We start from the raw sequence: 24,394 nt of genomic DNA on the forward strand, positions 1-24,394 counted from the left end.
CGTGTCCGGGGAAAAGGGGATCCTGGTGGTTGAGCCGATGCCGAGCGTTTGGACCCTTAAGGCCCCTTGACGGAGGCAACACACCACTTTGGCCCCAGCTTCCTGCAGACGGCACCTCCGGCCTGACACGACCGGGGGAAATCGGCAGTCGCCTTTTCCTATCCTCCTCTCCATCTTTCACTTTCCTATCTCTGTCTCACAACTCTCCTATATCCTACTCACTCCTTGGTTTTTCCTGTTTTCCTGGCGGCGAGGGTTAACCTTGTGTGACCAACTACCCTGAGTTGAGTCATATTTGGTTATAGTTGAGGTGTACAGCTGGCGTGGGCAGGACTTGCTTTCAAGTTCCTGTCCCGTCCCCTTGTTGGACTCCATGGTGGGTTGCTGGCACCATGACCGAATAACTAAATTTTCTTTATGGCTCCCCCCCTTTCAAAACCTGATCGCTCTCTTAAAAGAGGGCGGAAACGAAGCAACAGACTTTTTCCCGAAAAAGAAAACAACCTTCCCAAAGTTCAATGTCATACATAGTACAGTAGAAGGAAAGCAGGCAAGAATACTATCCCCCTTTCTTGTGTCAAAGTGCCTAACAGATGCACTGGGCCCCGGATATAAGCTATCGAAAATGGCCAGTGGCGACTTATTACTAGAAATCCGTGACCATACCCAAAACTCCAAGATCTCAGACATTCTCTCTATTGGAGACATCCCAGTCTCCATAACAGCCCACAGATCCCTCAGTACCGTCCGTGGTGTCATCTCAGAAAACGACTTCATTCATCTAACAGAAAAAGAAATGCTAGAAGGTCTCAGCGACCAAAATGTCACATATGTCTATCGAATTAAATTCCGCAAAGACAACAAGGAAATAGATACTAAACACCTGGTACTCACATTCAGCACAAGCACATTACCTGAAACTATCGAAGTCAGATACCTTAAAGTTAATGTCAGGCACTACATTCCTAACCCACGCAGATGCTTCAACTGTCAGAGCTTCGGGCACGGCTCTCAGAGTTGCCGCGGCCGCAAAACCTGTGCGAAATGCGCTTCTAAGGACCACAATTCAGAGGAATGTGATGCAGCACTGCGCTGCGCAAATTGCGAAGGAGACCACGCTGCGTACTCCAGGGTGTGTCCGTCCTGGAAAAAGGAGAAAGAAATTATCACCATAAAGACCAAAGAAAACATTTCATTTAAAGAATCCAGGAGGCGTTTTGCACTAACCAACACATTCTCGTTCACAGCGAAACCAAACTTCGCTGATGTGGTGCGCAGGGGCGTAGCACCACACAGCACTCTGGCACCTGCCGAGGCCACTTCCACCGAGCCTATGGCAGGGCCAGCCACGCCCCAGGCAGGGTCAGCGAAAGCTGCCCTGCCATTGTCACAGCAGGGAGCGCCGGTCCATGGGTCGGCATCCCGCAGGACTTCCCCCCGTCAGGGGAGGCCTGAAACTAACACAACCGCGGCTGCGCGGTCCTCTAGCACCTTTGGCGAGGTGATGGATACAACTCCCAGTCCGCCCGCATTGCAGCGGCGGAACAGCTCTCTTGAGCGAAAAAAAGACAGACCCCTCATAACGGGCCCTGAGCATAAGTAAACGCCTTAGCGTTCTCACCCCAAAAATTAACATGGCTTTCTTAAAGAAATTCAGTGGAATTGTCGATGAATTATGCGGAACTACAGCGACGTAACACATATTTTAGGGTCAATGTTACCCACAGTTTTATGTCTTCAGGAGACCAATCTTGGTCCACAACATGTGCATATCCTTAAACATTATAACATTTTTAGACGCGATCGCGAGCAGGCAAATCGACTCTCGGGAGGCGTCGTGATTGTCCTTCAAAGCGGCGTCCCTGCTCAAGAAATTAAACTTTACACAAAATTTGAGGCAGTTGCAGTTAGCGTCGTTACCTACAAAACAATAACAATTTGCTCTTTATATCTCCCCCCACACATCACATTAACAATACAAGATTTAGAAGACCTGATCAATGAATTGCCGGAGCCATATCTGGTAGTTGGCGATTTTAACGCTCACTCCCCGTTTTGGGGAAGCGAACGCTGTGACTCTAGGGGCAAAACAATCGAAGATTTTCTCCTCTCGAACAATGTCTGTCTTTTAAACACAGGAAAGGCCACATATTGTTGCCCAAGCTCAGCAAAACTGAGCTTCCTTGATTTAGCTTTCACATCACCGTCGCTTTTTAACGATTTTAAATGGGATGTTTTAAATGATCCTCTGGGAAGTGATCACCTGCCCACTGTCATCAGGCTCTCGTCTTCCACTCCAGTCATCCCCACAAGACCACGGCGCTGGAAATTTCACCTCACCGACTGGTCACTTTTTACAGAAAGTGCCACTCTAGATAAAGAATTTTCTGAAGACCTCAGCATAGATGAAATTAATGAAAGATTTACTACATGCATAATATCTGCTGCAACACTCGCTATACCACAAACAACAGGACTCGTACAGAAGAAACACAAAGTATGGTGGACAGAAGAATGTACATTTGCAAAAAAACAGCAAAATAAAGCATGGGGCACCCTGCGTCGGTATCCCACTGCAGAGAACTTACTCACTTTTAAGAGGGCCAAGGCGAGAGCGCGGTACGTGCGCAGGAATGCTGAGAAAACCTCCTGGCAGAAATATGTGTCCTCTATAAATAGTTCAATACCATCAAAGAAAATGTGGGACAAAGTTCGTAAATTCACTGGTGACCATACTTCCTTCACACTTCCGCTTTTGACAACACCCGGTACACAAACATCGTTGGAAGAACAGGCCAATTTATTGGGCGAGCACTTTGCTGAAGTCTCAAGGTCATCCCACTACACAAGCACATTCCAGAAACACAAAGCTATAGCTGAAAAACAAAAACTTCCATTCGGAGCAGGCATGCAGGAAGACTACAACCAGCCTATTACGCTCCAGGAATTAAATAGGGTATTATATTCCGGTAAAAAGATAGCACCAGGCCCAGACAATGTGCATTACAATATGCTTGCCCATCTCTCTGAAACTGCCGTACAGGCACTGGTAAAATTCTTCAATAAAATATGGATGACTGGCAGAATACCTGAGGAGTGGAAGAAAGCAGTAATAGTACCTTTTCTGAAACCCGGAAAACCACCAAGTCCTGACAATTACAGACCAATAGCCCTCACCAGCTGCATTGCTAAATCTTTTGAAAGTGTAATAAATATTAGACTCACCTTTGTACTCGAATCTCGGCAACTATTTGATGTATATCAATGTGGATTCAGAAAAGCATGCTCAACCACCGATCACATTGTCCGCCTAGAGAACACCATACGGGAGGCGTTCATCCACAAGCAGCAGTGTATCGGGGTCTTCTTCGACATGGAGAAGGCATACGATACCACGTGGAAGTTCGGCATCCTCCGCGACCTAGCAGAGCTAGGTATCCGAGGCAGGATGCTGAACTGCTTGAACGACTTCCTGGCTAACCGCACATTTAGGGTCCGCCTAGGAACAACTCTCTCCATGACTTTCACCCAAGAGAATGGCGTACCCCAAGGTTGCATTCTAAGCACGACACTCTTCGTAGTAAAAATGAATTCGTTAGCCAAAGTAATACCCAAGTGCATAATGTATTCGGTTTATGTAGATGACCTACAGATAGCATGCACTTCCTCCAGCATATCGTCCTGCGAGAGACAAATACAAATCACACTAAATAAACTAACTGCTTGGGCAGAGATAAATGGGTTCAAGTTCTCTCCTCAAAAAACAATAGCTGTTCTGTTCTCATTGCGACGAGGCCTACAATTCAATCCCAACCTATACTTGAATCAAGCAACACTACCAATTAAACAAGAATATAAATTTTTAGGACTCACTTTTGACAAGAAACTCACATTTCTACCACACATTAACAACCTTAAAAAGAAAGCATCCCAAGCCCTCAATGTATTAAAGGTGCTCTCGCGAAAACGGTGGGGGTCCGATAGAACATGCCTATTACACATCTATCGCTCTCTGGTACGCTCCAAGCTGGACTATGGGTGCATAGTATACGGTTCAGCAAGAGCATCCTACTTGAAACGACTGGACCCTGTTCATAATCTTGGTCTGCGACTATCAACTGGAGCATATAGAACATCCCCGGTAAACAGTCTTTACATTGAAGCTAATGAGCCTGCACTAGAGGATAGAAGAGTCACACTGACATCCGCATACGTCCTAAAAACCCGTTCTCTTCCTAAACATCTCTGCCATCCCATTGTTACCAAGTGCCCATCCAAAAGATTATTCAACAATAAACCACAATCCATCTGGCCACTAATAATGCGCTTTGAAGATAAATGTGAAGAGTTAGGAGTACTGGATGGCCTGCCGAATATTGCACAAAAATATGAAAATTTACCACCATGGTACAGCCTGCCTTCAGTGTGCGACTTCACACTGACACACTTACATAAAAAGGAAATGCCACATCAGCTCATACTACAAGAATTCTTTGAACTGCAAGAAAAATATGACACCTTCACTGAATTTTACACTGATGGGTCAAAAACAGAAAGTCATGTTGGAAGTGCGTCATTTACACCGATTCACTGAGTATGCTCAAAGCGCTGCACTGTAGAAACGCTGCTGAACCCATTATAGGAAACATCATACATAACATAATTAAAATAAAAAAACATAACATTATATTCTGCTGGGTGCCCAGCCATGTTGGAATTGTCGGTAATGAGAGAGCAGATGCATGCGTAGCACAAGCTCGAATTGATCAAATAAAACAAGATAACATACCACACAGGGATTTTTTGAAATTAGTGCACAGTAAACTCAGAATTAAGTGGCAGGCTGCATGGGAAGAACAGGCAAACAACAAACTGCATTCTATAAAACCCGTTTTAGGAGAATGGAAATCATGTAGACATCAAGAACGTTTCACTGAAGTTATTTTATGTCGGCTACGCATTGGGCACACACACCTTACACACAACTTCTTACTGACAAAACAAGACACACCTCTCTGCGAAATGTGCGGCGATGTACTCACTGTAAACCACATTTTAATTTCATGTACAAAACTGGAACAACTGAGGAAAAAATATTTTACAACACTCTACAATGAATACATCCCATTGCACCCCAAGTTGCTTTTAGGTGATCAAGCACTGGTTGATCTTTCAAGTATTTTTAAGTTTCTTAATGAAGCCAATGTTTTAAACAAACTCTAGTTATAAAAAGTGTAACATTTAACAAAAACCTAACCTTGTGTTTGGCACATCATAGCCATAGTTGCTTTTGCGCCATTAAAATCAATATAACTAACTAACCAATATCCCTCAAGAGAAAAGAATATATAACAGCTGTATCTTACCATTACTTAGAGGGCAGAAACATGGAGGGTGATGAAAAGGGTTCAGCTTTAATTGCGGACAACACAGTGAACTATAGAAAGGAAATGGTAGGTGTAACATTAAGAGACAGGGTGAGGGCAGAGTGGGTCAGGAAACAAACGCTGGTTAATGACATTCCTAGTTGAAATCAAGAAAAAGAAATGGACTTGAGCAGGGCATGTAATGCGAAGGCAAAATAACCGATGGACGTTAAGAGTAACGGACTGGATACCAGGAGAAGTCAAGCATAGCAGAGGGCGGCAGGAAGTTTGTTTGACAAATGAGATTAAGAAGTTTGCGGGGATAAGGTGGCCGTAGCTGGCATAGGACAGGCTGACTCAGAGAGGTATGGGAGAGGCCTTTGTCCAGCAGTGTCAGAACAGACATGTGTAGAACAAATGTTAGAACAGACATGTGCAGGTAGGCCATTAATATATATTAAAGAAGGGGACATAGCGGTGAACATTTTTTTTTGGCCTTCATTGAACTGTTGCACCCACAACCACAGAATATTAACGTTCATGGTGCACTTGCGTCACACGGCTCAGTCGATGACGAATTTCACTTGGTACCATTCACACAAGGGGAAAAAACGTTCTTTGAGCAAGAAAGTTATGTTTTAGAGTATCTAAAATACTTATGGCATGAGACAAGATCAGATGATTTTTATATACTAGACAGTGTTGCCGTCTGGCTGACCTAAGTGTAATCAATGGCTGCATCTTTTCAAACACACTGCAAGATGGCAACTACTTCTATTTTGGAGAAAAAAGAATTTAATAAACCTCGAAGTTGAATACGCTTGATAATTGGGCGTTCAAGCCGCCAGAAGAACGCTGCTTGGGTATTTCCGTTACGGCTGGTTTATTGGTTTATTGGGGTTTAATGTCCCAAAGCGACTCAGGCTATGAGAGACGCCGTAGTGAAGGGCTCCGGAAATTTCGACCACCTAGGGTTCTTTAACGTGCACTGACATCGCACAGCACACGGGCCTCTAGAATTTCGCCCCCATCGAAATTCGACCGCCGCGGTAGGGATCGAACCCGCGTCTTTCGGGCCAGCAGCCGAGCGCCATAACCACTCAGCCACCGCGGCGGCTCCAAATTTCAGTTATAGACGTTATGCCAGATGTGGAGAAAGTGACCACCAACATGGAAGTTGCATATTTTAGTTGTTAGTGTTGGAAGGTCTGGATTAGTCCCTAACATGTGAGAGATTTACTTTAAGTGAACAGCCGGAACCCTTTCTGCACCTTCTGGACCATGCGTGAAATACCTTCAAGAATACTCTGAAGACTTTAATGAAGACTGCTTTGAGTTTATTGCCCATCAGTTTTCTTCCATTTTAAAGTAAAGTATTCTTAGTCTTAATGAGAATTTCACAATTAGGAAATGTTTATGTTTTGGTGTGTCATGACCAAAATGGCTAAGCAGACACATTTATATCTTTTGGTTTGATAGAGATATTTGAGTCGGTAACAACATTGGTGAGTGACTGTACATTCTGACTCAGAACAATGTCTTTGATAGGGTATGGTGCGGAAAACTATTATATATCAGGTTATCATGACATGAACGGTTTTCTCTGTCATCAATAGAAGCTTCAAAATTACGAATCTGAGTTACTGTTCTGACAGCCTTATTTTGTAGTGTTTCAAGTTGGACTCATGTGGATATAAAGCTTTGAATGGGTCTCAAGTTCACTTACTTGCTTTGTTCAAAAAAAGTCTTGTTGGTAATGGTTAGTTGAGACTTCAGGCTTTGTATTTCAGCAAGTAGTATTGAAAGACTTACGTTTAGTTTTTGTAGTTCATGACTAAAGTGCTGAGCTTGTTTCAACATCACTTGGCAGCTGCAATGACAGTACCTGCATGGCATGAATACACCTAACAACAGTTACACAACACCCTAGGTCATCTGCTGAGCTTAAAAGTATTCAGAGACTTTCTCGTGAGAAAAACTAAGGGCTTAATAACCTGTGTGATATGTAGAAATGGGTTAGCAAAGTTTGTGGTGCAGCCACCAAAGCCACAAACTATTGTTTTTTATGGTTACTGCTATTTAGCTGGCATATCTTTTGGTGCTAATTGAAGATGGGCCCACTAAGATGGCTTTAATGATTATGATGATTCTGGATTTTTATTGCACAAGGGCGTCTGTGGCCAAAGAGCGCCATGGCACAAGGTATTTTTAATCACTCAATGTGGGGTCAAAGACCCATTTCCCAAGCATTTCACCCCTGATTAGCCGAGCACCAGGCCAGGGGAAAGCTTGCACCCATTGTATCACCGGTGGGTCTTTGGCGGCACTGGGGATCGAACCCCGCACCTCCCGCATGCAAGGCGGATGCTCAGACCACTTGGCCACTGCTGCGGAAGGGATGGCGTTAATAATGTGCTGTTCTACATTCAGTGGCATTGGGCATGCTAGGTTGTTGCAGTGCATTGAAATCCAGGATGCCATGGAATGTCAAAGGGGCTTGCCTCTGTTCTGATGACGAGTGAAGTGATTAGTGTAGCTAGAAAGAAAGCACAGGCAAAGGCCACATGTTCATGGCTATTTCACAAACTGAGACTGAGAAAGCTTGGAGACTAATGAGCAGCTTGAATTTAGATTACAGAAAAAGCAGAAGCTATTAAAAGGAAAATGCAGGTTACAGTTAAGAGACAGGATTAAAACAGCGGATCTGAGAACAAACTCGACTTAATGGTGTCCTAGCAGAAGTTAAGGGTTGGAAATGAGCTTAAGAAGGACATGTAATGTGGACGAGGATGGTCTTTTAGTATGATATAAGGTAAGAGAAACAGGTGGCGGTAGCAGAAAGTCGGGTGGGTAAATGAGAGAGGGAATTTGCTAGGATAGTATTGCTGTGGCTGATGCTGGACAGAGCCAATTGGAAGTGAATAAAAGAAGCATTTGTTTTGCAGTAGATGCTTGCTTGCTGATGACTACATGTGCATGTCTCACCACTGTTAAGGTTAGTTGCTTCAAGAACTCCTGCGGAATGAGGACCTTGCTCTTCGTTGCAAGCAGTGATGTGTGAGCAGCAGAAATTTCTTGTGCACTTAATGCATAATAAAAGCCACACATTCTATGTCTAAAAAGTAAGAAAAGTTTGTTGAATTATGCATGTTGCTTGTGCATCTACGTGAACAGCTATCGCCAAACTAACTAGATTCTCCAGATTTAGGGAAAAAGGTACCTGAAATAAAGGGCAGTCTCTGTCCCAGTTTGTTATTGTGTTCATTGTGTCACTGCCTGTTCAAAATGAATTACTCTACTTCTGAATGCTGTACAAAGTGCATGAGCCTCAGATTGAGTTGGTACATGCGAAGTAGCACCTGTGAAAAGTAGCTATTTGCTGTTGGAAACAACATTCTGCCATATTTTCTGAATGCAAGAAACGTTTTCTCTTGGGTGAGTTAAGTAGCTTTCTTTTTCTCTCCATGAATGAGGATTTTTGCCTCAGCAAGAATGGCTGTGTGCTTCCTTATAGTCGGGTGCACCTGACCCTTATCATGGGAGGGTGCCTGAGAAGAGCCTTTGGGAGAATACTTGCAGCCACTCTTGAATACTACATAATATGGCTTGTTCACTGCCTTTCTCATGTGTGCAGCTTGATTTTCATGGATTTTTTATATACTACCTTGTGCTCTCAAAAGCAATTTACTCTTGGAACAAAAGGAACAATAACTCTTTTTACCAGTTTTTTATTTTTGAGTGGTGTTTATTGCTTCATGTCATGAATAGGGACGATTATACTAAATGGAAAAGGTTTTCTGATCTAATGAAGTCCAGAAGAGACCAATGATGGGGGTCCCTGTATCTAAACAGAATAGGATGATACGCTTTTCAACAAAAGACCTATTGTTTCCAGGTGCCTGATTCTCACTGGCTTCAGTGCTGGGTAGACTAACAGTTTTCAATTATTCTTACTCTACGCTGCCTGTAATGGTGTATTGGTTTGTGAGTTGCTGTTCTGCCTTTGTGATGTCTTGTACTGAAAATCTGTGTCTCATAAATCTCTCTAATTCTTGTAACGTTATATAGGTTTCTGTCGAGACCATTCGCATGTGATGCAGAGAGAAGGTAACCAATGGTCCCTAAGGGTAAAGAGGTGGATTTCTAGAGAAGGCAACCATGAGTGGGACAGAAGAAAATACCTTGTGTCATGGCACTCTTTGTCCACAGACGCCTTTGTGCCAATAAAATCCATCATCATCAGGAAGTTTGCTTGGCCAAAGGGGGTCACAGCTGGATCAGGACAACTTTAATTGGAAATCAATGGGAGGAGCCTTTGTCCTGCAGTGGACATAAGTACGCTGATGACGATGAGAGGCCTTTCCAAAAAGCACTCCCAATTAGAGCACTGTACGGGCTCAGGCTCACCCGAAAGCCCGGGCCGGACTCGGGCCTGTATACTGACGGGCTGGCTTGAGCCAGGCTCAGGCTTGTGTATTGAGCACGTACTTTCTCTTAGCACCCGCTTCTTATGTTCTCATGTGCTTAACAAACTGCAGGTCAAGACAATATTGTAGATATTTTTTTACTTTTTCCAGAGTACAAACTTGTTAATCTTCAGTAATATGTCATGTGATAGGTTGAGCATCCAAAAAAATGAAAATGATGCAGAAAACAATAATTCAGGCTAAACAGCATGTATACCACTCTTTACAAAGATGAAGTTCTGATGCACCGAAAGGCACAAACACAGTACTTTTGCTTGCCACCTTCTTAGCTTCGCGAAATCTTTAACCATGAAGCATAAGTACGGCGTCCACGCACAAAATAAAGTGGAATGAAGAAGATGAACCAGCCCCGAAGCCAATGACGACGAAGCGCTCGTGCCGCCGGTTGGATGCTCGTGCTGGATGGAACACTGCCGCTTGTGTCTGGTCTCTCGGCTCTCTGCCTCGTAGATTGCCTGTGCCAAGGTCTTCGTAGCCGGCGCTTCCATCGTGCCAATAAACCGCTCTACATTTGGTGGAGGTTGCTGTGTTCCCCTTTTCACCATCACCGTGGACCTTCGCAGCCGCACCATCCCGATGTCCACTACCAAGGCCAGTCAACAGCCCGCCGCCACGTCGCAGCCAGTCATCTGCTCCGGTGCTGTCCGGCAGCGCGACCCCGCTGTCTTCAGCGGCCATAGCGACCAGGACGTGGAAGATTGGCTGGAATCATACGAACGGGTGAGCCGCCACAACAACTGGGACGACCGCGTCAAGCTTACCAACGTCATCTTCTACCTCACCGATGTCGCGAACCTCTGGTTCCGCAACCACGAGGCCGACATTCCCACTTGGGCCGTTCTAAAGAGCACCCTTGCGGAGGTTTTCGGCCGTCCTCCAGTGCGGAAACTGCGCGCTGAGCAAAACCTGCGCGTCCGAGCTCAGCACACGGATGAGACTTTCCCCAGCTACATTGAAGACGTAATAGACCTCTGCAAGCGTGTTGATCCGGCTATGTCCGAGGCTGACAAGATCAAACACATCATGAAGGGTATCGATGACGATGCTTTTCAGCTGTTGTTAGCGAAGAGTCCCACCACCGTTACCTCGGTGTATACCCTTTGCCAGAGTTTCGACGAGTTGCGCAAGCAACGTCTTTGCGCTCGTCGGCCTCCTCCGCCTGCCGACTCCATCTCCGGCCTGGCCATCAATCCAGATCTACTTGCTACCATCAAAGACTTTGTGCGGGACGAGGTCGGCCGGCAGCTCTCGCTCCTATCTCGCCAACATCAGACACCAACCCGCTCAGCGCTGAGATCCGGCACGCCATCACACAGGCGGTCGCTGACGCCCTCCCTCCTCTTCCACAACCAGCCCCCTTGGATCCCCAGGTCGGCCTTCCCCCGACCCCGCCACCGCCTGTTGCTGCTCCGTTGAGCTACGGTCCTCCAGTTGAAGTGCCGCCTGCCCCCACTCCCGTGCCTCTCACGTATGCCGAGGCTGTCGCGCGACCACCGCGACCGCAGGCTTATACGTACGTTCCTCAAGTGGTGCCTGCGCCTGCTGTTCCACGGACCCGCTTCACGCCCCCTACCTACAACCCTTGGCGCACGGCTGACAATCGACCGATATGCTACGCCTGCGGTCTTCCGGGCCACGTCGCGCGCCTCTGTCGACGTACTCTGCATGCGCCTGTCCACCCTCTGCCAGACTACCCTGATGCAGACCGTACCTTTCGCCCACGTTTCGGACCACAACCTCAGGAGACCTCTCCTGACCGCGAGTACGGTCGCCAGCCCTACGTTTCCCACCGCTCGCCTTCACCTCGCCGCCGCTCATTGTCGCCCATGATGCGTCGCAACGTCCGCGCCGATTCGGAAAACTAGCAGCCGCAGTCCCGGGGGCACGAACTGCGCACTCATCGCCCTGCTTAAGTCCTCGCCTTTCCCCGCCGAACCTTCTTGACGTTTTTGTCGACGGAGTCAAGACACTTGCGCTTGTGGATACTGGGGCCACCGTTTCTGTTATTCACGAAAACTTCTGCCGCTCGCTTCGCAAAGTTACAACCCCATCTTCTGGACTCTCACTCCATACCGCCAGCGCCGATACCGTTCATCCCTCTGCCGCTTGCACAGCACGCGTCGTCATCGCCGATGTTTTGTATGTTGTCGAATTTTTAGTCCGTGCCAGCTCCCATGACGTCATTCTTGGATGGGATTTTCTCTCCCTGCACAGTGCCGTCATTGACTGTGCCCGTGGGCACGTCGTCTTCTCTCCACTTTGCGATGCGCTCCTCGACGAGCCTCCGATTCGTTGTGCTGCTAAGCTTGTTGTCGCCGAGGGCACTGACATTCCCCCTGACAGTGCCGTGCTTGTCCCTGTTTGCGCCGCCTCAGTTTTTGACGCCACCGTTCTCTTCATGCCTTCCCCTGTACTTGCCTCTCGCCGACAGCTATGTTTTCCCTTCGCCGTCATCGACATTCACCACGGTGCTGCCGCCATCCTCGTCTCTAACACCTCATTCTCTGCGCTCTCCTGCTCCGTGGCGAGTTCCTCGGCCAATTTGAAACCGCTGCTTTGATCTCTTCCTTCGACACTGATGTAACCTCCTCCAGTGCCGAAGTCGCTGCCCTCACCCCACGTGGTGCTACTCCGGCTTTGTCATCGGACATTTTCTACCGCTGCATTGACCGCGCTCTCGATGCTGCTCACCGCGCGCAGCTACTTGCCCTGCTCAACCAGTTTCGCTCATAGTTTGACCACCAGTCGACTTCTTTGGGCCGTGCGACCACTGTCGAGCACCACATTGACACCGGAACCCATGCTCCTCTCCGTCAGCGCCCCTACCGTGTGTCGCCTCCCGAGCGCCGCGTCATAACTGAGCAAGTTGACGACATGCTACAACGCGGCATTATTCAACCTTCTGCCAGTCCTTGGTCGTCCCCAGTCGTCCTGGTTAAAAAGAAGGATGGCTCGATACGACTTTGCGTGGACTATCGCCGGCTCAACAAAATTACGCGCAAAGACATCTACCCACTACCACGTATTGACGACGCCCTTGACTGCTTGCAAGACGCCGAGTTCTCCTCCCTGGATCTCCATTCTGGCTATTGGCAAGTCCCGATGGCTGAGTCCGACTGTCCTAAAATGGCGTTCGTCACCCCTGACGGACTCTATGAGTTCAACGTGATGCCATTCGGCCTCTGTAACGCTCCCGCAACGTTTGAACGAATGATGGACAACATCTTGCGCGGCCTGAAGTGGACTGTTTGTCTCTGCTATTTAGATGATGTTGTCCTGTTTTCGCCCGATTTTCCGACGCATCTCAAGCGCTTGCGCCAGATGCTGAGCTGCCTCACCAATGCTGGCCTTCAACTTAATCTCAAAAAATGTCACTTTGGTACCTGGCAGCTGACAATACTCGGCCACCTCGTCTCCAAAGACGGCGTCCTGCCCGATACTGACAAACTCCGTGCTGTCGCTGACTTCCCTAAACCGACTTCTACAAAACAAGTGCGCCGATTTGTGGGTCTCTGCTCCTATTTTCGGCGATTTGTTCCCAATTTCGCCTCCATCGTCGCGCCCCTGACGAAACTTCTTAACGGTCCCGCCGACCTGTCTACGTGGGACTCGGCCTGCGACGACGCTTTTGCTGCGCTCCGTCGTTTTCTCACCTCACCACCTATCCTTCGACACTATGACCCCAGTGCCCCTACTGAAGTGCACACCGACGCAAGCGGAATCGGCCTCGGGGCTGTCCTTGCCCAGCGCAAGCCCGAATTTCCTGAACACGTCGTTGCATACGCCAGCCGTGCCCTCACCAAGGCTGAGTCGAACTACACCGTGACGGAAAAGGAGTGTCTCGCCGTAGTGTGGGCTCTAACAAAATTCCGCCCATACTTATATGGCTGCCCGTTCACCGTCGTCACCGATCATCACGCTTTGTGCTGGTTGGCTTCACTCAAAGATCCCTCAGGGGGCCTAGGCCGCTGGGCCCTCCGTCTTCAGGAATTCGATATCACCGTAGTTTACCGATCGGGCCGCAAGCACTCCGACACCTTGTCCCGCTCCCCACTGCCCTCTCCTGCGCCCTCTTCGCCAATATCTGTATCCCTACTCGCAGCGCTCACTACCATGGACATGCCCCATCAACAATGCCAAGATCCATGGATTTCATCGTTGCTCGACGTACTTCATTCACCCTCTACGGCCTCCTTCCCTCGAGCACTTCGTCGCCAGGCTTCCCATTTTGCCCTTCGCGACGGTCTTCTGTACCGGCGCAACTATCGTCCAGATGGCCGCAAGTTGCTTCTCGTGATTCCCCGACATCTCCGCACTGACATTTGTGAACACCACCATGCTGATCCTCAGAGCGCTCACGCTGGCTCGCTGAAAACGTACGAGCGACTACGCCAGAGGTACTATTCGCGGGGCATGTACAACTTCGTTCGTCGCTACGTTCGCTCCTGCACGGCCTGTCAGCAGCGGAAGTCGACACCTCGCCCTTCGACTGCCCCGTTACAGCCAATACCGTGTCCGGCTCGCCCTTTTGATCGTGTGGGCATCGACCTATATGGGCCACTTCCCTTCACGACCGCTGGGAATCGCTGGATCATAGTCGCCGTGGACCACCTCACTCTGTATGCTGAGACCGCTGCCCTACCTGCGGCTACTGCTCGCGATGTAGCCTTCTTCCTTCTTCATCACTTTGTCCTGCGTCACGGCGCTCCTCGCGAACTTCTCAGTGACCGCGGCCGTGTTTTCTTGTCTGAAGTTCTTCACGAGCTTCTCGCTGCGTGCCACACAGTCCGCCGCACCACTACTGCTTACCACCCTCAAACCAACGGCCTCACCAAACGCTTCAACCGTACTCTTGGGGACATGATCGCCATGTACATTCACTCCGACAGCTCCAATTGGGATCAGGTTCTTCCGTTCATCACCTATGCATATAACACCGCCTCTCAAGCAACCACCGGCTTTTCCCCATTCTTTCTTTTATTCGGACGCGAACCTTCTTGTATGTTGGATACAATCCTTCCCTACAACCCCGACAGCTCGGAATATGCTTCCCTCTCTGACATCACCCGCCATGCTGAGCAGTGCCGCCAGTTGGCTCGCTCCTTCACCGCCGAACGTCAAGGTCTCCGTACCCATGCTTCCGATCAAGACACGCCCGCGGTTCACTTCTCCACTGGCTCACTGGTCTGGCTCTCTGTTCCGAATACGTCCAAATTTTCGGCCAAGCACATCGGCCCTTACCGCATCTTGGAGCGTACATCACCGGTCAACTACATTATCGAACCGGTGACACCTTCTTTGGACCATTGCCCCCGTGGCCGCGACGTCGTTCACGTCAGCTGCTTGAAGCCGTATTATAGCCCCCTCGTAGTCTCCTCTCCTTGAGTTGCCAGGATGGCTCCCTCTTTCCGCCGGGGCACTTGGAATGAAGAAGATGAACCAGCCCCGAAGCCAACGACGACGAAGCGCTCGCGCCGCCGGTTCTGATGCACCGAAAGGCACAAACACAGTACTTTTGCTTGCCACCTTCTTAGCTTCGCGAAATCATTAACCATGAAGCATAAGTACGGCATCCACGCACAAAATAAAGCAACATTTTGCTTTACTCACTCGGATATAGCCTGAGAGGAACAGGAGCTGTGAGGCTGTCTTCGCTGTTTGCTGCCAGTCTTGTATTTCCTGATAACTGCTGTATTATTTGTTTTGCTTAGTTGTGGTACCCCCGCAGGCTTTCCGGACCATAGGGGAGACTGCGCATGCGAAGAAATCTGGGCCTTGAAGGGTGCATGTAATAATTGCACCCGTGTAGTGTAGTTTCTCTATTTTGGTCTCAGTATTATGCTGATCACTTTTTATAATGTATGGAATAATAATTACAAGACTTCTTTCGTCTTTCAAGGCCTTCCTTTTTTTTCGATTTTTTGTGACCATTAATTCTACAAAAGCTTTCTAAATGAATTGTCTAAGATATGATCGCATTAACACTGTTTCAGTGAAGTGTGGGACCTGTAGAAGTTAACATCTTCATTGTGTAATATATCCAAGTCCAGTTGATCTTACTGCATTTTGTTATTGCTGGATGGTAATAGACAAGTGACAGTGGGATAAGCAGCTGTTTGAACAGACACAATAGGACACTTCACTGCTTTGCGGTCTCGTGTGACCGTTTCCGTTTCGGTGGCGAACCGATTGCAACGTTACAGCCTGTTTGACATAAGCTTGTGAATATTAAATCCGAAGCTAAGAGACAGAAAACGGCTTGAGTTGATTATTTTCAGCAAATTTATATGCGTGGTATTCAAGGCACTGCACTTTGTTCTGGGCAAAAAAAATAAATAGGTACCAACTCAAACAGAAGCAGACCCTAGAGAATTTTAGACCTCTGTTCTAACAACCACTCATGTTTTTTCACTGAAATTCATAGTAACAACAATGTTTGTGTTTCTGTAGCAGGCTTACAGCTTTTGTGTTGTTTTGGGCCTGAGCCGGGCCCACCGACTTGTTGGGACAGGCCGGCCCTGGTAGCCGAGAGCTTCCTCGGGCTCGGGCCAGTTCGGTGCATTAGAGAAACCGGGCTGGGCTCCAGCTGGTAGCGGTAGAAGGTATCAGGCCCAGGCTGGGCCCGGGGCTATAACTATGGCCCGTGCAGTGCTCTACTCCCAACATTCACCATTCTTCTCACTGGACTCTTGTACGCATCTGGTGCAAGCACAGAGAAAGTGGTGGTGCGACTGTTTTGCATGTGTCGTCAACAGTTCATGGAGTGTATTTTGGCTGCTGTGTATAAACAATGGAATGGTCTGTGGGGATGCATGTTCTGATTCATCATGTGGTCCAGCAGTGCATATTCATCAATAGTCGGGTCAACTCTTAATTAAGTAGTATTTCCTTGCTGCAGCCTGCCATGAAAGCGAAATGCATGTGCACATTGTGGCGCAGCTGAAAGAAATCTTTGCCACTAGCTTGCTTATAAGCTGTCATCCTGTCTGATTGCTTGTATGTGAATATAGTTCTCACAGCTGCCATGCCTGGTGCGTCAGCAAAACCATGAGTTTCTCCCACGCTTGCTGTATGTCGGTGCCTCTTTGAAGATTTAGATTCTGGATGCCAACCCTGCTGATAAAGCATAAGACAACAAGTAGTTTTGCCTTAACTACACAACACGCCATTTGCTCAAATGCACGTGCATATTATTGGCATAGTTGGCATGGCACATTTGGAGGCATATAGTAATATTATTTAGACTGTTGGCAACTTTGGGGTGAACTGTTTTCTCTTCTTTGTTAATTCATCTGTAGAATACTTAGGAAGTAACTGTTGCAGCAGCACATCGGATATGATGCTCAATCAGTTCTGCTTTATCGTGCAGGCCTTGGCGCTCTTTCTTCAAGTTCAGCCTTCCCTTGGTTGCGCTGAAGAAGGATTTACTGCTGCTCTTCCGTATCAACCAGACATCAAGTCATTCGCACGAGCCAGCCGTTGCCCCGTCATCGAGATCGTCCAGCCTTTCTTCGTTCCAACTTCTGCCACCCCATCGGTGACGTCAAGTCACGTGGACATACCTGCGGCTATAAGAAGTTGTCCCCCGGCCATCTCAACCAGTGGGCTAGGCAGCAGCACATCGGACATGATGCTCAATCAGTTCTGCTTTATCGTGCAGGTTAGTGATTATTCTCGAATGAAGTGTTTTCGCAGTGATGACCGTTTTCTATTGCTGCTGCCATGCCCACTTGGCTTACAAAGTGTTGTCTCTGCTGTTTCTTTCAAAATAAGCCTTTTGATCTGTGGTGACATTGAGTCGAATCTGGGGCCTACAGACCAGGAAATATTGCAACAACTTGTCTTGGGGCAAAATAACATAACTGCATCAATCAACAATGTACTGACTAGACAAGAAAAACTTGAAAAAAATGTAGCTAGCTTACATGAACGAATAAGTGGCATAGAAACTCAAATGGCTTCTCTTGGTACATTGAAGACAGAGGTAAATGGCCTGAAATCAACTATAGCTGAACTAGAACAAAATGTTTCCAGCCTCTTGAATAAGGTTGATGAGTTAGAAAACCGGAGTCGAAGGAATAATCTGATAATTTATGGCGTTAAAGAAGAGAGCACTGAAACATTTGATGATCTTATCAAGAAGATAAAAGAGAGTGTGTTTCTTGAAAAGCTTGATTTAACCATTAGTGGAATTGAACGCTGTCATAGGCTGGGAAAGAAGAAAGATGGTGATCGTCCAGTAATTGTGAGATTTTTAGACTACCGTGAAAAAGTATCGATAATGAAAGCCTGTCCCAAACTCAAGGGCTCTGAAATATCGATTTCAGAGGATTTTTCTCTTGGCGTTCGTCAGATAAGGCAAAAACTATGGGAAAGCTCTGCAGAGGAAAGGTCGAACGGTGCGAAGGTCAAGTTATTCTTCGATAAATTAAGTGTGAACGGGACTTTATTTGCCTGGGACAAAACTGAAAACAAGCGTTACAGGATTACCAAGCACACCTGACAGAACAAAACTAAAAAAGGTTGTTTTCGAGTTTTAAATACTAACTGTCGCAGTGTTGTTAATAAAGTCGTTGAGTTGGAAGGTCTTTTACTTACGCATGACCCTGATGTAGTAGTGCTAACTGAGACGTGGTTAAGTGAAGATATATATGACAGTGAATTTGTTCCAAATAACTACCAGGTCTTTAGAAAAGATCGTGACAGAAGAGGTGGGGGAGTTGCGATACTATACAAAGCATCTCTACAACTTATAAGATTACCTGATGTCACCGGAGTCGAGGGCATATTCTGCAAAGTTTATGCTGATAACATCAAGTATTTACTAGGCGCCATTTACAGGCCCCCTAACTCTCCTGTCCCTGTCTTGCACCATTTAAAAGAATATATCCAGTGTCATGTAAAACCGGGAGACAGAATAATTATGACTGGTGATTTCGATTTCCCGAATATTGATTGGTGCACTTTTTCTTCACAGTCCTGTAATTTGATGGAAAACGAAATGCTGGACCTTGCCTTAAACTTTGATCTGCTGCAAGTTGTAAATGAGCCTACAAGAATACAGCACGGTTCGATGTCCATCCTAGATCTCTTCTTTTTAAGTGGCGACATTACGGAAAACATCTCTTGTGATGTTGCTACTGGTATATCAGATCATAAGGCAGTTTTATTGTCACTAAATGATGTTTCTTTAAAGCATGAAGATGCTCTTCATTCCTTTCCAAATTTTTCACGAGCAGATAATGAGTCCATCATTGACATTCTTGACCTTCGTTATGACGATTTCCAAACGAATCCTTGCAGTATTAATGACTTGTGGCTCATCTTCAAGAACATGGTTCATGAATGTATCCGGTGTTTCGTGCCGAAGATATCTAAGCAGTCTTGTAGCCGCAACCCTTGGATCAGCAGAGAGACGCTGCACTTGCAACGTCGACTAAAACGTCTTAAAAAGCGAGCGAGATCAGCCACCCCTTCCATAGTCCGTGTTATTGAGGAGGTGTCACAACAATTAAAAGATCAGACTTTACTTGACAAAGAAAGATATTTTGGTGTCCAACTCCCATCATTTATTAAAAAATCTCCTGAAAAATTCTGGAGGGCGATTACCCCGAGTTCCCGCAGTGCCGACATGTTTGTAATAGATGGAAAATGTATTCGCGATGATAATGCAGCCTGTGTAGCCTTTAATAACCACTTTAAAACTGTTTTTACTGCAGACAATGGTCATCTCCCATCTTTCAGTCTGTCTTTACCCCCTATACCTGATGTTACCATATCTGAAAATGGAGTGTTCAATTTACTTCTAAATCTTGATGTTAAGAAATCGTTTGGCCCAGACGACATCCCAAATGCCTTTCTGAAGCAGTACGCGCAATGGTGCTCCAAGTATTTATGTGTCATTTTTAGAAGGTCTATAGAGGAAGGCGCCCTACCCGATGACTGGCGAGTTGCCAGAGTTAAACCTTTACATAAAACTGGTGACAAAACACAGGTGCAAAACTATCGCCCTATTTCACTTACTTCCACAGTGTGTAAGATACTTGAGCACATTATTCATAAACATTTATCTACCTTTCTTGAAGAACATAACGTAATATCGAAAGCTCAACATGGTTTCAGGAAAGGATATTCGACATGTACACAGCTAATACAAACAATTCATGATTTTGCAGAAGCCATAAACGAAGGAAAACAAACTGACGTAATATTTTTAGATTTCCGCAAGGCCTTTGATACGGTTTCTCATAACAAGCTAATATATAAATTGAGTTCTGTAATAAAAAACGATAAACTAATAACCTGGATTAAGGCCTACCTGACAAACAGGCGCCAGTTTGTTACACTAAATGGTGCCCTCTCACATTGCATTCCAGTTGAATCGGGAGTTCCTCAAGGATCTGTGCTTGGACCGCTTTTGTTTATTATTTATATTAATGATATCGTCCAAGATCTCTCTGTTAATGTTAAGTTATATGCCGATGATTGTGTCCTCTATGAACAAATTAACTCAAGTGAAGATCAAATCAGGCTAAATAATGACTTTCGGAAGGTAATGCGCTGGTGTGATAGGTGGCAAATGGTGATAAATTTTGATAAAACAGTATATATGAGAATAACGCTTAAAAGGAATCCTCTTCTCTACCAGTATGGTACTTCCGATAGTGCACTCTCAGAGGTAACATGCTACAAATATCTCGGCCTATGGATTTCCAATAATCTTTCCTGGAACAAACATATTGATACCATCTCGGCAAATGCTCTGCGCAAAATATTCTTCTTGAGGCGTGCACTACGGTTCGCTACTCCTGAAACACTTTTCCTTGCGTATAACACTATTGTGCGGCCAATCTTAGAATATGCCGTAATGATCTGGGACCCATATACCAAGATTAACATTAACAAATTAGAAAGGATTCAAAAGAAAGCAGTAAGATTTATTTATAATTCCTATGGTCGCACTTCTATCACTAATCTTATTAAAAAGAGTGGCTTACCATCCATTACTGATAGAAACCGTATCTGTCGTTTGAAATTCTTTTTCCAGTTAATTCATGCGCAATACAACATTGACATCTCGAAAATTGTTTGTTACTCTAGTGGTTATGCAACACGCCTGAGACATTCTCTTTCCGTAAAACCTTTATCCACAAGAACGAACTGCTACAAATATTCCTATTTTCCTAGAACTATTACCGAATGGAACAACCTTGCTGGTCATATAGTCGAAGAGAATAATTTGTCCCATTTTGAGGCGCTGCTGCAACAAGTGACGAAATTTTGAATGTTCGGTTGATGATTAATTTGTTGAGATTTACTTAATTATATGCTTGGCTCTATGACTGCAGTATATATATTCTGAGGTTGTGAAACGATACAGTACAGTGTGATGTACTAATTTCGTTGCTGTGATGCCTTGTCTGCTGTATTTCCTTTTTTTTTTTTTGTCCTTTGGTGTTACACAAATTAGGTACCCACCTGCGATGGTCTTGTTGTTCAAGACCGCAGTATTTATAAATAAAATAAATAAATAAATAAATAATATGACACATTTAGTGATGCTGACAAAATCAGTAATGCTGATTACTGCACTGAAAGGACATTGCAGTATTTATGCTTTCAATACATCCTTTGTTCAATTTTCAACTACTACACTTCCCAGCATATGGTTTCAGTTTCCCTGACATGGATAAAAGCTATGAAAAGAAGCACTCCTGCCTGTTCATGAAGACAATCAGTGCAATGAATTCTAATTTCTTCACCTGCAGGAGTATTAGCCCTGAAAATAATTATAGGTGTGTTAGCACCAAATTTTTCTTAAGAGACAGTCTGGCATCTGGTTAAGCAACTGATGAAATCTAATAAATGAGAGGTGGTTGCTGCATTTTACAAAGCTTGGTGCTGGGCAAATTGTTTCCATTCTGAAGGAAACATGTTAAAACTTTACACTGACAGCATCAGCACTCATCTTGTTCATTTTCTTTCTTGCTCGTGTCTTACTAAAGTATTGGTGCTAACATTTTTTCCGCAGATGGCACTGGTGCTGTGGTGTAGTCTGGTGCAACACAATTCTGATTGCCTCTGTGGTGAGACCTGCATTTATCTCATGATTGGAATCACATTACTTGAGTTGCTGCTTTGTTCTAGTCTGCAGGTATACATGGAGGACAGTGTTGCTTCTCATGCAACTGCATACAAACCACTTCACTTTTGCTTCTTTGTGCAAAGTTTATGGTCAAACAAAGTGATACTGTCATGTGAAAAAATGGAAGCAAACTTGCTTGCTGCATGAGCACAATGCAAGAAACCGGTTTCTTCATTTGCATCATATATAATATACATGCAACAGACACTGTGCAGCCACATAGCTAGCTTAAGAAAAATTGCTTTTGAAGGTGCATTTTTAGTTTTCTTGGCAGTAATCTAGTGCTATGGCAAGACAACCAAAAATGTGGTCATGTTCCTTGATAGATCTGTCTTGCTGATAAACCCATGTTCATGTGCCATTAGCTGAGCATTGAACATCTGAACCCAAGAAAGAGATAGCAAATAATGGAAAGGCAGGGAGGTTAACAAGGCAACGTCCTGTGAAATTGACATTTTAAAGAAGCATACCTAGACACCTAGCTTTTGGATGCATGTTTTCTTGTTTGTCATGATGTGTAAGGCATTATTATAAGTGGATTACCATGTGATATTCTCCTATGACCGTTAAATAATTTATAAGTGAATTTGTTTCTCATGCTGTTTCGGTTTCGCTTTCAACAGCTGACTGATGACTGTATCTTCAAAGTGTGCTTATAGGCCATGAGAGGAATGAAAAACTGCAATATAATCACTTCTTCTACATGTATTGTCATTGCGGCTGATGAGGAAGGCTGGCTTCAGTACTGTAGTGAATTAAAATGATGAATCAGCGATTATATCGACATTTTTCCATGCCTCACGTGACATAGAACCAGACTGACGTATGGCCATTATTTGAAACCAAAAGAGCATGACAGAAAAATTCTACTGTAATTTATTTTAGTGGTCGTAGGCGAATACCACATGGAAATTCATGCATAGTAGTGTCTTCCACATCATTGCAGAGCATGAAAATGCCACCGAAATTAGGTGTCTATAGTCCTTTAAGTTCTTGTATTGTCAAAGATCTTGTGATGGACATCAGGGTCTCCTTGCTAGTACGTGGGCATCGCAAAGAGATGAGTCTAGATGGCTGTGACAGGAAAGAGCAAACGCATTTAATGACTGATGAAGATCAGCACTGCTGGAGGAGAAGTGCAGCACCATGCAAACTTGTAGTGATGATGGTGACGGAGACTTCTGGTGTTGGCAACATGAATTTCCTCCATCCTAATCCCACCAGATAGGTTGCGCTAAGGGATTTCCATAGGATATAAGTGTTGTGTGGGACGTTTCACAGTGGTTCTGCAGGGAAGTCAGAGCAAGCACGATCTATCTTTTTCGTCTTGACCACGATGTAGAACCTGTATTCGCGCTGATGTCTGAATACCTCAGGCATTTGTTATTAACTAGCATGACACAACCCCATTTTATGAGATCGAGGTGTTCCGAGTCGTTCACAGAAATATTTCTCAACTTAATCAAGTATTCTCTTACCCAGTGGGACCAAGAGGCTTGTAATTGGTTGGTTCTCTCTGAGTCGCCAAAAGTTCCTCAGTTGGTCTGATGGGGAGCAGGGAGCGTTTGACATGCTAAACAAAGGGAATGATGTGAGCCGTTGTCCAGCCAGAAAACTCGGTAAGAAGAGGGCAAGGTCCATCAACACTGCTGAAAACAAAAGTGAGGGGATGAGAGTTGAACATTGCCTCCAATTCTTCAAGAATGATAATGAGGTCATTCTCGCTGACCACTTGTCTAACCAGCACCCTTTACTGACAGCACAAGTCCTTCATAAAACCCTACCCACCACGGGGAATTTGAGCAAATAAACTTCCATTGTATATTCTAAATCATGAAGAAGGAGAGAATGTCAGGATCTTGAACCATGCTCCATATTCAGTTGCATGAAAGATTTCATGGAAGTTCGTGCATTGTCAGTGTAGACTAACACAGTCCCCATCTGGGCACAAATCTATAAAAGCCATGATGGAAATTGACAGCCGTCATGTCATCAACTGGTTTGAAATGTACAGCCATTGTAACAGTACAGTCAAAAACGGGGAGGTATACTTTCTTCTGATCTTCTTTTCGGAAAAGAAGATATTCTGCAAATTAAGGTCAATGCCAATGATGGGGAAATAGGTTGCAGTCTTGTAACGTCTACAAGTAGCAGTGTTTCCTGGTCAAATGGTGTAGACTGTGTCTTGCAACAAATAAAACATCCATATTTCAGTTTCTTTGCTGGCTGCCATCCTCAAGGAATCCAATATCTTTCATGGACCTTCATAGGGGTGTCACAAGCACCAGCATGAAAAACCTTCGCGTGAGCTTGCCAGATAAGTGTACTCAACGACGAATCCTTCAGAAGCAGAATAGGACAACTGGCTGCATACATTTCGCTTATGCTCGGTGCTC

At 45.5% G+C, this 24,394-nt stretch overlaps 1 protein-coding gene across 2 annotated transcripts in view; it reads left to right on the forward strand.

Annotated features, from left to right (window-relative positions):
* LOC144113446 (uncharacterized) overlaps positions 1 to 24,394 on the forward strand; it is a 303,663-nt gene that overhangs the window by 266,273 nt on the left and 12,996 nt on the right. The window contains exons 5-6 of one of the 2 annotated variants that reach the window (XR_013310797.1): positions 17,223 to 17,513; positions 21,885 to 21,939. The exons of the other annotated variant lie outside the window; for it this stretch is intronic. The gene's annotated coding sequence lies outside the window, so the exon portion shown is untranslated. The remainder of the gene's footprint in view (positions 1 to 17,222; positions 17,514 to 21,884; positions 21,940 to 24,394) is intronic. 2 annotated transcript variants of the gene reach the window in all.

This window comes from Amblyomma americanum, chromosome 1 (assembly GCF_052857255.1).
Source record: "Amblyomma americanum isolate KBUSLIRL-KWMA chromosome 1, ASM5285725v1, whole genome shotgun sequence".
Lineage (NCBI taxonomy): Eukaryota > Metazoa > Arthropoda > Arachnida > Ixodida > Ixodidae > Amblyomma > Amblyomma americanum.